General features: G+C 31.3%; 1 protein-coding gene across 3 annotated transcripts in view; it reads right to left on the bottom strand.

The window, feature by feature from the left end:
• Nucleotides 1-14,650, bottom strand: part of LOC107455346 (atrial natriuretic peptide-converting enzyme) — a 396,108-nt gene that overhangs the window by 376,088 nt on the left and 5,370 nt on the right. Inside the window, exons 1-2 of one of the 3 annotated variants that reach the window (XM_071188086.1) lie at nucleotides 4,493-4,641; nucleotides 4,256-4,377 (exon numbers count right to left, since the gene is read on the bottom strand). The gene's annotated coding sequence lies outside the window, so the exon portion shown is untranslated. Of the gene's footprint in view, nucleotides 1-4,255; nucleotides 4,642-14,650 lie in introns of those variants that run through there. The other 2 variants (XM_071188087.1, XM_071188085.1) reach the window with 2 other exon arrangements.

Below are 14,650 nucleotides of genomic sequence, written 5' to 3'. Positions count from 1 at the left end.
AATGAAAAATACTAAACTAAAAGTAACTTAAATTTCGCTACCACTAGAAAATACTATTTTACAAAGCGGAGCAAGTTACACGGAACCGGTTACATGGTAAACTTATCACTAAATATATGCGGACTGCATAATGTTAAGATTTGGAGAATCGGATGTCCACTTACATATTCGGTTACTAATTTTTATTTGTTTAAACAAAATTACTTTGTTACAATAAAATATTCTAATACCAAAAAAAGTACTTGCGTGACGTGAAAATATCTTTTGTGATGTAACTCTTTCAAAAGTACATAAAAATGGTTGCCATCAGGGGTGTACATGTAGATTTGTTAAATACACCTTGTGCACCACCTAGGAACCAAATCTAGAACCCGACACTCGAAATTTTTGCTCTGTTACAATCGTACCCTGTTACAATTGACCCCACTCTCCCCTATTGAATAAAGTAAAACAATTCTTGTAGGACACATAATTTTCAATAGCTTTTTTTTCAGTAAAAATGGTAGATATTTATATCACATTCCTCAGTAGTTTCCAATTTAATGATAAAGATAATTTATTTTACAGGAAAGAAGGCGAACGCAACTTTACACTTTCTTTAAAAAATATTTTAAAAAGCTTTTTTAAAGTTATTTTAATTAAGGAACTTCGTTACAGTACGTAGAAACCGCTTTAGAAAAAAATACAAATGAAAAATTACTTATTGAATAAAAATACACACATCAAAGTCGTGTGTCATAGAACAAGTTAACAGTTTCAAAATTCTTAATGTGTAAATTATTGTAACACATTAATAATAAATTAAGCTCGTTTATGTTCAGAAACTGCTACATACTTGAAGAATATATATTTTCCTACGCTAAGAACGCTAAAGATTAAAACAATTTTTCTTTATAAGTGATATCGAGATTTTTCTAAAACAGGGGTTATTAATTTTTTTCGGTTATGGAACACTAAATGACCGACCTTCCTTTGGCGGAACTCTGAAATTTTAAAAATAAACTTCACTGGCAATTGTGAACACATTTACATGCAAAAACATAATTATTTTGAAAATATTTAATGATTGAAATTGCAGTGAAATCGCAAATGCTTAATGCTTCGGCTACAGTGCTGACATTAAATATCCGCAGTGGTAGACAAATCATTGGTTAGAGACCCTAGCCGTCAGGCTAACTATGGGAGATTTTCGAGGTTTTTTTCCTCCATGTAACGCTAGTATGTGTTAGTTCCGTCAAAAAGTCTGCCGAAGGCAAATTTCTTCGAATACTCGATGCAAGAGTTACCTTGACTTCTAAATCGGGTTTAAAATTACAAGGTTATGGAGACGTGAACTCAAACTTGTGTCAGCTGTTCAGAGAAGCTAAAATTTTTAAAAGTATATTGTTGATGATTGCTAATGATTAAAATTTTATTAATTTTGAAATATTTAGTGAATGAATGAAATCTGATCGTTTTATTCTATGCCAGACAGTTGAATTAGCAGGTTTGGAATAGCGCTTATTTTAATGAGCTTCAAATGAAATTGAGCTAAAATATAGTTTATTAAAAAACATCACGAAAATAATCGAACCTTCACAGCAAGTATACATTGGCACATGTTTTTACATTGTTGAACTTGGTTATTTTTGTTTGATGCGATAACACTAATGAAATTTTTTATAAATGAATACCTTTTTCATAATTCTTTCCAAATATTGTTATTAATAAGAAACTTTTTTTTTAAGTTTTGCTTTTTCTTCACAAGCACTCAATTACACGTTTTAATTAAAATAACAGGAATGATAATTACATATTGGATAGCTAGTAGAATACAAATTTAATAGCTAGTAGAATAGGTTTTGAAAATCATGATTGGTTAAAAAAGTCCCTACTCTCCAAGCCCTGTGACCCTTACTCGGAACACCATTTGGGAACCACTGTTCTAAAGTATGCATGTACTGTATCTTAATACAATCAGTACCAAAGTGGTCAATTTTTAAAAAAAACTTATCTTTTCTTCCTAACTAAAACATAATCTCTTCTATAACCAAATAAAGTTCAGTTGAAAAATTCTATAAAGTAATATTCAGAAAATAAAAACAAAATTAATAGAAAATTCTCTAAATAGAAAATTCTCTTCATGATAGCATTAATTCATTACATCTGATGCTAATTTTTTCTGTGTTGCCATCTGTTGGTTTAGAACATAATTAGAAATAATAATTTTATTGTTGTTGTAAATTTACGTCGCACTAGAGCCGCACAATGGGCAATTTTGATTCTCTGCGGAGGGGATGGCACCCCCGCTTCGGTAGCCCGACGACCAGCGCGCGAAATCAAGCAATTGACGGTAGAACAGTTTAACGAGGACCAATACCGCACACCCTCGGTCCCTACGCAGACTGATCCAAGTGGTCACCCACCCGCACACTGACCGCAGCCAGTGATGCTTGACTTCGGTGATCTGCTGGGAACCGTGTAATTTCATTGTTATTAGGTCCCAAAATGTACCACTCTTGCATATTCTGAGTAACCAATGTTAATTGTGTCAAATGTTTGATATGTTTGCATTTAAAATTAATTACCTCATAGCAATGCAATTTTCAGTAAATTTTCATTAAAAAGCAATTTTCTATAACATACTAACAAAATTAAATAGAATCAATATAAAACTCTTGAAAATGCAAAAATATATTTTAAGTATATAAATTTTTAAGTGATCATTTTAAAATAATTTTCCTAGAAAACAAAAGATGGTCTGAAAAAAATTTTTGAAACTTTGTTTTTCAAATTAAAAGATGATTGATTAGTGCCAAATAAATTGTTCCATTTAATGCGAAAAATAAGAATATATTTGAAGTATGCAAAATAACCTTTTGCAAAATTACAAATTTTATCATTTGAAATTTCATTACGCTGTCCGAGAAACACTGAAGTTAGCTCATTTTGTTATATATAACTGGGCAATCCCTCTGGTTCGTTTCACATGCGATGCGTAAAAATTATATTTGGAAATAATATTGCAAGTGAAAAAAATTTTTTTTTTAGTTAGTGGTGAAGATTCCAGGCGAAAGAGCCATGATTTGGAAAAAACGCTACTAAAATTAGGCTAAAATATGAGCAAAGTAGCTAAAATCTTAGCAACTAGGTTAAAAATGATGCAAACTGTCTAAAATCAACTTAACTTGGTTAAAACTGAGACATCGATTTCAAAATCTGAACTAAAGTGAATTATAAAATTCGATGCCTCAAAGGTAAAATCTTAAGTTTGGTTGAGGCGTATTTCCAAGCAAAATTGAAGTCTGAAAGTAGTAGTTAATGCACTGTCGTCTTTTCAATTTAAATTTTAAATACTGGGTCAGAGGAAATGCTTCAATGTTTAACGTTTCATGCAACTGTGATCTAAAATTTTTGGTTCAAGAGACATGATTTGGCTATTCCGTGCTTACAAGAAATGCAAGTAAGTATTTAAGCAAAACTATCTTAGAATCAAGGTTTGAAATCTTAGTATCACATAAGAGTATCAAATCTTAAAATTGAACATATATAAAATTATAATCTTCTACTCTATTTTCGTCTCCCTTTAACTTTTTGACGCATTTTAACACTGACGCAAAACTTTTATTAACTATATTTTACTACTTTTTATATAATTTTGTATTAATTTAGGTCAAAATAAGTAAAAAAAATAATACATTTTGCATTTTAATGATTTATGGTCATGAAATATAGAATGAAACACTGTTGTGTGTGTTTTTTTTCTGCGTTAAAGTATTCCAAACACGGCACAATTCCAAACGATAATTTTTCAAATTTGTACATTGCAATTACTTAGATTTAAGAGAAACAGTTGTCATTGAAATTTCGTTAATTTGCAAAATTAATTATTGATAAATTTTTGAACATGAAGGAAAAAAAGTATAACTACTGTGGATTTTATATTTCAATATAAATATAAATAAAATTCCAATAATCTAACAGACTTAATTTAATAACTACTTTTTTTACAGTTAAATAATATCAAAATATATTTTGCCTGTGATTAGAACTTCATAAAGAATATATATATAAGGTAGCCCCTCTGCGTCAAAAAGCAAATGAAAAACCAGTTTCTGAAAAAGGCAAAATTTTCCTTAAAACATAACACATCATAACTATCTCAAAATATAGTTTTTGTAAAATGAATTATATATTAAACACAAAACAATATTTGCCGTAATCCAGCACATTTCAGTTTCAAATTATACGGTCCAATAACAAAACATCAACTTACCTCCTAAAAGCGGGAAGTTAAAGCGAGCTTTTCGAATTCCATAATGCCCTCAAACTAAAGAGAACTTTTTTTATTCGACACTCCACGTGTTTCAAAACTCCTCCTGAACTTCTCTGGAGTTCCTAAGAGCGAAACAATAATTCAACCAATATATTTTCCAAACTTTTCACTTTTGATTTAAAGGACAATATTAAAAGTGAAATAAATCTGTTGGACTCCTGTTCTTAAAAAACTCACAATCTAAATGCTTTGGGATTTCTTTTGGCTGTTACTATAGTAACGGTCAGTATAAGATGAAAAAGTTGATCGGTGTCCACAGCCTGGATCAATGCTCTATGCATCACGGGAAGATCACATCCGCAGATCGCAGCGGAATTCTGCCGAATGAGGTCTTTTCGTCCAAAGGTTAGGCAAAAGCGAAAGCTACGCCGCCTACCAGAGCGCATAGGACAAAAACCACAGAAATAAAATATTTCACGTTTTTATTCTGCGAATGTTTATTTTGAACATTAAAAAATAAATATTGAAGAACTTAGATTGAATTGAATGATGGGTTAGTTGTACTAGGCACAAAAAAGAAACTGCTGTGCCAAGTAATAGGCTTTAAAGTATACCAAACGGTAAAGTAAGTAATATAAATTTATCATCATCATAAAAATGGCATTGATAAATCCAACTTGTAGGGAAACAGAAGTATCAAAACTGAAAAGAATTAGAATAAAGTTGCACGAAAACTTAAAGCGCTATATAGATAATAATAAAAAAAAGACATAGAATCGTAAGAAAAGTTTTAAACAATTGATGAATCACAGCACCAACTGCGTAAAAAAACAAAATGTTAGAATAGTCAGTTAAATCCGACAAATCATGTATACACAAAATAGATGAATCATAAAAAGTAAGATATCAGTTAAAGAAGATATGTTAAAGAAGTTAAATGAAAACAATGTTACGTGAGTTTACAAAAATATTCACAGTCCACCAAACATTAAAAAAAATAAGAAACTATTTTTCTTCTTCTTATAAATAGCCATTGATATTAATTTTCTTTAGTAATGATAGTATTGTGGTTAGCTACAACCAATTTAAAACTTCCACTAAAAGGAACTGCATGTTATAGTTTATTTAATAACCTTCATTAAATAGCCGGCTCAATTCTGAGTTTGCTGCTACCAATGTTCAGCACCACTGCCTCGTAATTTTAAGCCCATTCCAGAAGACAGAGGAACTCCTGGATCAAGTATTAAGGGAAATTTTCCCTTGGTCGATGCATGGAGAGGAAAGCCACGACAACCTCCCATAGTTAGCTTGCCCCCGAGGGGACTGTAACATTTGATCCATCTACCACTGAGGATATTTTTACGTTACTGTGGTCGGTGCGAGCAGGGTGCGTAAATCGTATTGACTGACCATCGCTGTGATTCGAAACCGGTATTTTTACTTACATTTTTTAAAAGTTGAATTGAATATAGGATTTAATGGCCCAAAGTCGAGAGGTAAAACAGGAATTAAAGATTTAAAATAAAAACTCTAAATAAATTACCACTAGTTTTTTATTGAATTAATAGTAACAAGAGAGCAATTAATGAGAGTTTTTGCGTAGTAATAAAAATTTGAACGGAAAAAAATAAAAATATGGGGAAAAATATAGATTTTAAAGGACTTGATTTCCACATATTTTTAACATAAGATATAAAATTAATTTAAAATATTTATTATTAGACCTTTACGTAGTTTTAAGAACAAATAAAATAATTCTGAACAAAAGTCTTCCAACTGGAAGACAACAATAAAAAATATCAGGTGCAGATTTTTAACTCCGTTCTTATTCAAAATCCAGTGCAATTTACATATCTTCTTGAACTATTATAAAGCTCCTTAAAAATAGCTCGAATGCTTATTCTTATTGAATTAAAAACTAAAATAGCTGCCTCATGAATCTAATTTCTTTAATAATTGAATTGTAAAAATGAATAATTGGATAGAACATACTATAAATTAATTGTGTTCCAGGAATATTTCTCCCAACGCCTTTAATGAGCAGAAAGATGCGTATTTGCAATTTTTGTTCTTACATTTACTAATTTTGAATCTATTTTGAATCTTTTTTCTCTTAGTCATTCTTATGCTCTTAAAGATTCATAGTTTAAAATGTAGAGTAGATAAAACGTGGTTTTTGCTTCGGTTCAACAAGAAGAATAAAACATTTTTAAATTGCGAAAATTAAATTATTATTTTAGTTCGATTTAGAACTTATGTGTTTTAATACTTAACAAATAGTATATTCAGAAAATTAAAGATTTAAAAATCAATAACAATGAGCTTCTAATAAATATAATTTTTTCAAAATACTGTCCATGCCACAGCTTTTATAATGATTGAGTGTAAACAAATATATTATTTTAAGAAATGAGCAGATGAAAATAGTATGAAATACGAACGTTTTGATTAAAATGCTAGAAAATTTTAAGTAGACTTAATTCTGAAAAATTATTTTTTATTCTTTATTTATAAGCCTAAAATTTATGCTAATTTCGTATTATTTTAAATTTAAAACGCACTAATTTTAGAGAAAGTTTTTCAAATAATTCCTGAAAAAGAATAATTTAAAATTAATTTTTTCGAAATTTTATTACTGAAAAATAATTGGTTAGACGATTCGGATACATTTTGTTTTTAAAAATTTTGTTGACCGTTTTTATTTTCATCAGAGGGAGTGGAATTAGCTTCATAAAATTTGTAAAAATAGTTTCTAATTCCTTTGGAGCTTTCAGAAACCATCATTTACACAAATAGTTAAATTTACTAGCAAGAGCAACACACAGTTCACGAAATTCAGGTGCTATACAGATAAAAGAAATAGAATTTACAATTCAAACATACAATCTAGTTTAAACCCACTCTAATGTAAACAATTTTTTGTGTGTATCCTTCAGTGCCAATACTGCATATCCAGCATATCAAACTGACCATTGGTTATACCCCAATTCTACTCACTTGACCTACTGGCAAACCCACCAACTGCGAAGGAATTTCCGTATTTTTAGAAAATATTTTTAATATTGGTTACATAGAAAATGTAAAAATAAAATAGGAACTTTAAAAAAAATTTCCACCCCTAAGCATAAATGATTTTACCATACATATAAAAAGTTTCAAGAATAGAGTATTACGCTCTTAAGTCTTTACAATCATTTCATATAAACTTTTTTTTCTCTATTTAAACTTTAGTTCCTCACCACTAGAATAATCTGAAATGTGTGAGTCTTCTTCAGTTACTTATTACGTAATCGAAATTAGATTTCAACCCTCTTCAAGTACTAAAATCTTCCGGTCCCTCTTAGTTCCGGCAAATCAATTCTCTTAGGCTTAGTTCCGGCAAATCAATTCTCTTAGGCCCTATGACAGTCGGCAAGGGAGCCTGACTGCTAAGCCAATGACTCCTGGTTCGAATCGCACCAAGGGGTATGGATGCCCTCTGTTATGTATGGCCCCACCTTATAAGCGGATATCTGTAGCATTGCGGCATGGTTAATATTACTAAAGTCTTCGTGACTCAGGTTCAGGAAACGTTGCGTTAAATGAGCGACACTTCCAGCCACTTCTGTAGCGAAGAACGTAATATTTTAGTGACAGCCATTAGAAAAGGAAAAATTCAGTACCAAAGCTCTTTAGTGTCCTTCAAACAATGGATTCCGTCCTGACCACAATTTGACGATGCCTTAAATTACTCATGTACTACCCCAAAGAGTTAAGCCTCATCATTCCAACTTTTCTCTTCAATACAAGAATCTTCCATCAATAAAAATTATTGAGCCGCGATGACTCAGGGGATAGAGCATTCGCCTTCCAATGAGGTGAACCGGGTTCGAATCCCAGCGATGGCTGGTCGATACGAATCCGCTCCCGGCTTGCACCGACCGCAAAGCTGACGTGAAACATTCTCAGTGGTAGACGAATCATGGGTTATAGTCCCCTTGCCGTAAGGCTAACCGTGGGAGGTTTTCGCGATCGTCCTCTCCATGTAACGTAAATGAGGGTTTGTTCCATAAAAAAGTCCTCGGCAAAATATCTCCCGATACTTGATCCACGAGTTTCCTTGTCTTCAGGATTGGGTGCGAAATTACAAGGCTACGGAGGTGAACATTAGTAGTAGTAAACTCAAAATTTTGGTCGGCTGTTCAACGATGGTAATAAAATAAAATTTTAAAAAATAAGAATCATTATCACTTTTCGAGATGCTGCCAGTCATAATTAAAACGCAGATACGTTACTTTACAAAGATACTTCTCGTTCCTTAGACAAAGTGGAGTTGCAATTTATAATAATCTTAACTGTTCAATTATCTGGATCTGTGCCTTTACTCTATTCCTCCTTCATTGCTGAGGGCTTGGCTATTTTGATAGCAATCTAGTGCTATCTGAATTTACTTCTCTCGTCAATTTCTCAGATTCTCTGTCCAATTTATCTACTCACGCTGCTATTTCATCAACCTTACTATCCATAACTCAACACGTTCCTCGCACCATGAGAAAACTTGCTTATTCTTGTATTTCTTTTGAATTAGTATGAATACTTCGTTATACTGACATCCTTTTCAATGAAATCACTGATGAGGTGGCCAAAATAGCAATTCATAAATTGCGTATTTTTACTGAAGTAGCTTTTGAGGGCATATCGCTCATGGGCTGCAATTGTTGCACAACTCAAAAAACACTCGTTTTGGATTTAGAGTAGGTGTAAATATGAAAATACACATTCTTTCAACAGCAATAGTCATAATTCAACTTGAAGGTAATCTTCGCTTCAGCAAACTAAAGCATTTCTTGTGCATTTTGCATAGCAATGGAAACTTTAAACCAATTTATCAATTATTATCTATCGCAGCCCATGAGCGATATATCGCAAAATAAAAATTCATTATCTGCATTTTTACCAAACATCTTTCATAAATATTAAATGCCTATCACATTTGCCTCTATCAATCATCGCCGACGTCCAACTTTGATCTCAGCATCAAGATATTATAGTCATCTGTTTCCACACCAGATCTTGATTTTAGCTAAACTGTTCCATTTTGGTGAATTCTTCTCTAACAGCTGTTGATGTGGTGCAATCGAAAACATTGACAATATTTTCAATTGTCCTATCTATAAGCCACCATGAGCTATCCGCTGTGATAGTCTCATTTTGGGACCTCTCTCATTCTCTTGACTCATGGTACTACTGATCCTCACAAACTATCTTATCTAATGTATTTTTAATATCTATTAATTACTTCGAAGCAACTTATAGTTTCCAATTATATCTTCCTTCAATTGAAAAGATCCATCAGCGCATAATCACGAAGCAGTTTCGAAAATTACCACTTGGACATAGTTATTATAACACAGTTACTATCCACTAGCGCATTGTAAATGTTTACCAGAATTTATTGATCTATTGATGTTAGGCCAATATACTGCGTTTCCAAAAGATAACATTTGCAACTAACTTTTCCTTTAAGTTGCTTTCTGATTTGTGTTTCACTAATTTTCAGAATTTTCACTTGATAACACAATGCACAGAAACTTTTTGTCGCCTACCTGAAAATGTGGCTCGGAATTATTTTGTCCCAATCTCTGCATTTATAGCCCCTTACACCGTTAAAAATTTAACGCCTCAAACTCAAAAATCGAATTTCTAATTTCAAATAATTGTGCAAGTCTAAAAACGCAGTTAAAATTAAAAAAATATGCTAAACTAATGGTAAAATGTAATTGACGATAGATTAAGATAGCATCAACTTTCTTACTTATAATACGATGCATTTAATTACTCGTTCTTTCGAAAAATAAAGACTAGTATTAGAATATTTGAAAATTAAACATTTATTAAATAACGTCATTAATTATTTCAGAAATGTTGCTAAAATCCTTTTTCATTTTAAACTAACATTAACAATGAAATCTGCAAAAAATGCCATTCTGTTGCATTATTTGTCACTAAATACAACTATTATTCATATAACTAGAATTTTCTAAAGGGATTTGTAGATGAGAAAGAATTAAGAAAATGTCTAGACAAAACATTTACTCTGGGAATAGAAAGTCAGATATTCAAAACAAAGCACTACATGCAGAGAATAAATTAGCACATAGCATTCAGGAGGAAAATCTCACCCAAGGGGGCACAAATCTTATTTTAAGTTAAATTTGCTTGTATGGAACACAATAACGCAATACTGGAGTTTGCAAATTCAACCTACAAAAAAGGCTAAAATGCTTATTATTTCGCGCTTTTTCAAATTACATTTTTTAGAGAAAAATTTACTATAATAAAGCATTTACACGTATTTATATTTTCTTAGAAGTAGAAATACAATACTATAAATAGCAACCTGGAAAAATGCGAGACATTTTAAATGGATTTTAATACAGATAAGATTATATAACTGCACCGAACCGAATTTTCAAATTGGGAATTTACAGTAGTACATATTTTCTTCTTTATCTCTGGAACAGTTTATAAATTTCCAACGTTGATGTAATTCTGTGTAATAAGACACTACATTACATTTTTAAATTAATTTTGATACTAGCAAACATTCCTCCATAATGCTGAATAGTTGATAATGTTCTCAACAAATTGTCGAAGACAAAAAATTATTATAACAAAAGCATTTTTTTTGTTAGTATTTTAGTTATACAGAATATTTTATTTCTTGTACGCAATCGTAATAAAGGCATTTATTATTTCTATCACTGGATACACATGAAAATGGTTTAAATATTTATCTGAAACAAGCGATAAATGTTCATTAAGATATAATAAAAGTCTTATGAACCAACGGCAGGTAAGCTGACTATGAATATTTCAGTTTTGTTACTTTAAGAAATATATGTAACATGAAAAAAATATTAATGTTAGATGGCTATTTCTCACAGAACTATAGTTTGAGCAGCGATGGCTCAGAGAATATAGAGTGTTCTCTTTTCAATGACGTGAACCGGGATTCCATCCCGGCTATGGCTGGTCGATACGAATTCCGCATCCGACTTGCATCGACCACAGTACTGACGTGAAATATCCTCAGTGGTAGACGGATCATGGATTAGAGTCTCCCTGCCGTCAGGCTAACCGTAGGAGGTTCTCATAGTCTTCCTCTCCTTGTAACACAAATGCGGGTTAGTTCCATTAAATGTCCTCCAAGAGGACAAATTTCTCTCAATACTCGATCCAGGAGTTCCCTTGTCTTCTGGATTGGGTTCAAAATTACAAGGCTACGGAGTTTAACACTAGTAGTCGTAAACCCAAAAATTGGGTCGGCTGTTCAACGACGATTATATAAGAACTATAGTTTGGGCCGGGAAAGCTTGGTTGGTAGGGAAATGGGCCCATGTCCAAGAGGTCGTGGGTTCGATCCCCGCTATCTAAACACTCCGCGTGTAGTAATTGGTGACTGAAGCGCGTTAAATCTGACGAGTCACAAAATCCTCCATGTTCCAATATCAAATGATACGTCTAGGGGTACTGATCCACGAGTTTCCTTGTCTTCTGGATTGGTTCAAAATTACAAGGCTACGGAGTTTAGCATTAGTAATCATAAACCCGAAAACTGGGTCGGCTGTTCAACGACTGATATATAATATAAAAAGAAGTACAGTTTTTAATACTTTATATATTATCTCTTACATCGGTAAGGCTAGCTTAATTTAAGAAAAGTTCATTTTACAATACCGTGAAGTTCGCAGACTTTCCCTCTCAAAGTCTATGTAGTTTTAAATGTTAATTAGAGCAAAATATACCTCTGATAAGTAAGAATTAAGTTACTTATTACTATACTTTAAACTATGGGTTAGAACCTCCTGGCCGTAAGGCAAACCGTGTGAAGTCCTCGGGGTATTCTCTCCATGTAACACAGATGCGGGTCACTTCCATCGGAAAGTCCTCCTAGAAAGCTAGTTTGTCTCAATGCTTGATCTAAGAGTTCCCTTGTTTTCTGTGCTGGGCTTCAAATTACAAGGCTGCGAAATTTAACCATTGATAGTCGTAAACTCATAATTGGATCGGTTATTTAACGCTGGTTATAGAACTCTTAAAACTCTTTCTTAACTCAACTTAATAGATTGAAACTCAAATTTATGAATTTTTGAGTTAAAGCATAAGAATAAAGTCGTAATTCTCTGTTGAATGTAAACTATAAGGCATCATCAATGTTATCTAACACATTACGAGTATATCGCACACTAGCAAGAAAATTGCCATAACTCCAAAATGCAGCTTTTGAGAAAAATAAAGTTAAAGAATACTATAAACTTTATTCTGAATAGCACAATCTTGAGTACAATCTGAAATAGCACAATCTTGATCACAGTCTGACAATTTTTGAGCTAGATGAGGCACTTCATACATATTTTTTTATTGACATAACCTCAAAATTGCTATTTTTTTTTTTTGCTTTTGTCACTTTTCTTGACGGAGTAAGGTTCAAAGTTTTCAGGTATTTTTTTGAAATTTTTGAAACTAAATTCCTGTGTTTTCTTCTCATGATCTAACAAGATAAAAACATTAAATCTCTCATCGTCGTTATTGTTGTCGCAATAGCCATGATTTGGTTATACCGCGCTTTAAACTGGGTTAAAATTCAAGTAATTTAATTAAAATCTACTCAAATAGGCTAAAGCTGAAGCAATCTGGATAAAATTAGTATATTCTAAGAGTGTAGCCAGAAATAAAAGGGATATTAGAAAAAAAAACTTTTCTCGTTACCCGAGATTTAAATTGTGGCAGAAAATCTGATTCTTACTAAGAGATGTCGAAAGTAAACTCATAAATGAGTTTTTTTTCCAAAACAAAAGATACGTTTAATAAGCTAAAATTTTTTTTGGAAATTTTAAGAGCTTACATAAAAAAATAACAAATTTCAATTTTTTGTGCATTATTGAACATTTCTAAGGTGTATTTTTATACTCAATACTGCTAACAAATTAACTAACTAAATACTAATTACTTTGTTATAATAAATATTGCTAAATATTAGACTAACTAAATATTAATTAGAGCAGACTTTGCACTAGACTCAAATAGTATGATATTTATATATATATATTATAAAACTGTCCAAAACGTTGCTTGAATCAAACTTCTGATAGATTGAATATAATGTTAATTGGTTCTCTGGATTTTTTTTTTTTTTGATTTTAATAAGCATTTACCCGTATGCCCTAAATAAGGGCGGGTCGGGGTAAATTCTTCCATAATGTTAATTGGCGCAGAATCCATAGGAGAATATGCTGCGCCAAACAAAGCGCTATAACAGATTAAAAGTTAAAATGCATATTGCAATGTATCTTTATAAAATACATAAAGGTAATAAAACTTAATAGCAAGTTAAGTATATTTGAAAGTCAATAAAATCTGATAAAAGCCTAATTACATGAAATATATGAAATAGGCAAAACTATGCACGGTTAATAAGTATGAGTGAATAAAATCAGATAAAACCGGTTTCAAAACAAATCGAAAGTAAAAATGCATATTACAGTTTTTTATTGCTATAACACAAGGAATCGATAAAACTGTACACGATGTAACAGGCGCATTCAAAGGGAATAAAATCAGGTAAAATGTAAATACGATAAAACGTGGCGCAAAACGTGAATAAACTCAGATAAAATTGTTAATAGGATGAAACAGTTATATACAATATAAAATACCTTTTGCTCGTAGAAACACAAAAATGTTAGGATGAATATTCCGGAGATACAATAGAATCAAAAAAAGTAAAACAATGGTTAAAACATGGGCAAATAGTTAAATGAATCACACTTCTCACCTTTCTTGTAAATTTTCAATGTAATTAAAATCTCTAGCCAACAAAGATATATTCAATTACATTTTTACATATACAATCACTTAATGAAAACATTAAAACCGAAAAAAAATGTCTTTTCAATAAAAGGTTATCCAATGTATCGATATTAGTATTAAAAATTAATGTAGTTTATTGGGTAAAGTAACTTATTGATACTACAGCAAAATTTGGTCTAATCATATCTAAAACAAGGTTGTGAAATAATCTATATGTAAATTAAAATACAAGAAAATAGAATCGTTTTCAGATGTAAAAAGAATACAGGACAAAATAAAATAGTAAATATAAGAGAAATATAAAGAACTATAATGCCTACGTGTAGAAATGCAAAGGTTCGATAGATAGGTGGGAAAAAATTCTAAGTTTAAGAGTATTGTTAAGTAAATATTTTTCACAGATAATTCAGCTTTAAAATTAAAATAAAAGACTAAATGATTTTCCAGAGAAATGCATTCTCATAAAATATTTCTCAGTCATTTGAAAGCATTCCATTGACTGTAATAGAACTTTTGTAGCGTAAAATTGCCTGACAAGAAAGC

The sequence above is a fragment of the Parasteatoda tepidariorum genome, chromosome X2, assembly GCF_043381705.1.
Source record: "Parasteatoda tepidariorum isolate YZ-2023 chromosome X2, CAS_Ptep_4.0, whole genome shotgun sequence".
NCBI lineage: Eukaryota > Metazoa > Arthropoda > Arachnida > Araneae > Theridiidae > Parasteatoda > Parasteatoda tepidariorum.
This window is presented reverse-complemented; position numbering and strand designations above follow the sequence as displayed.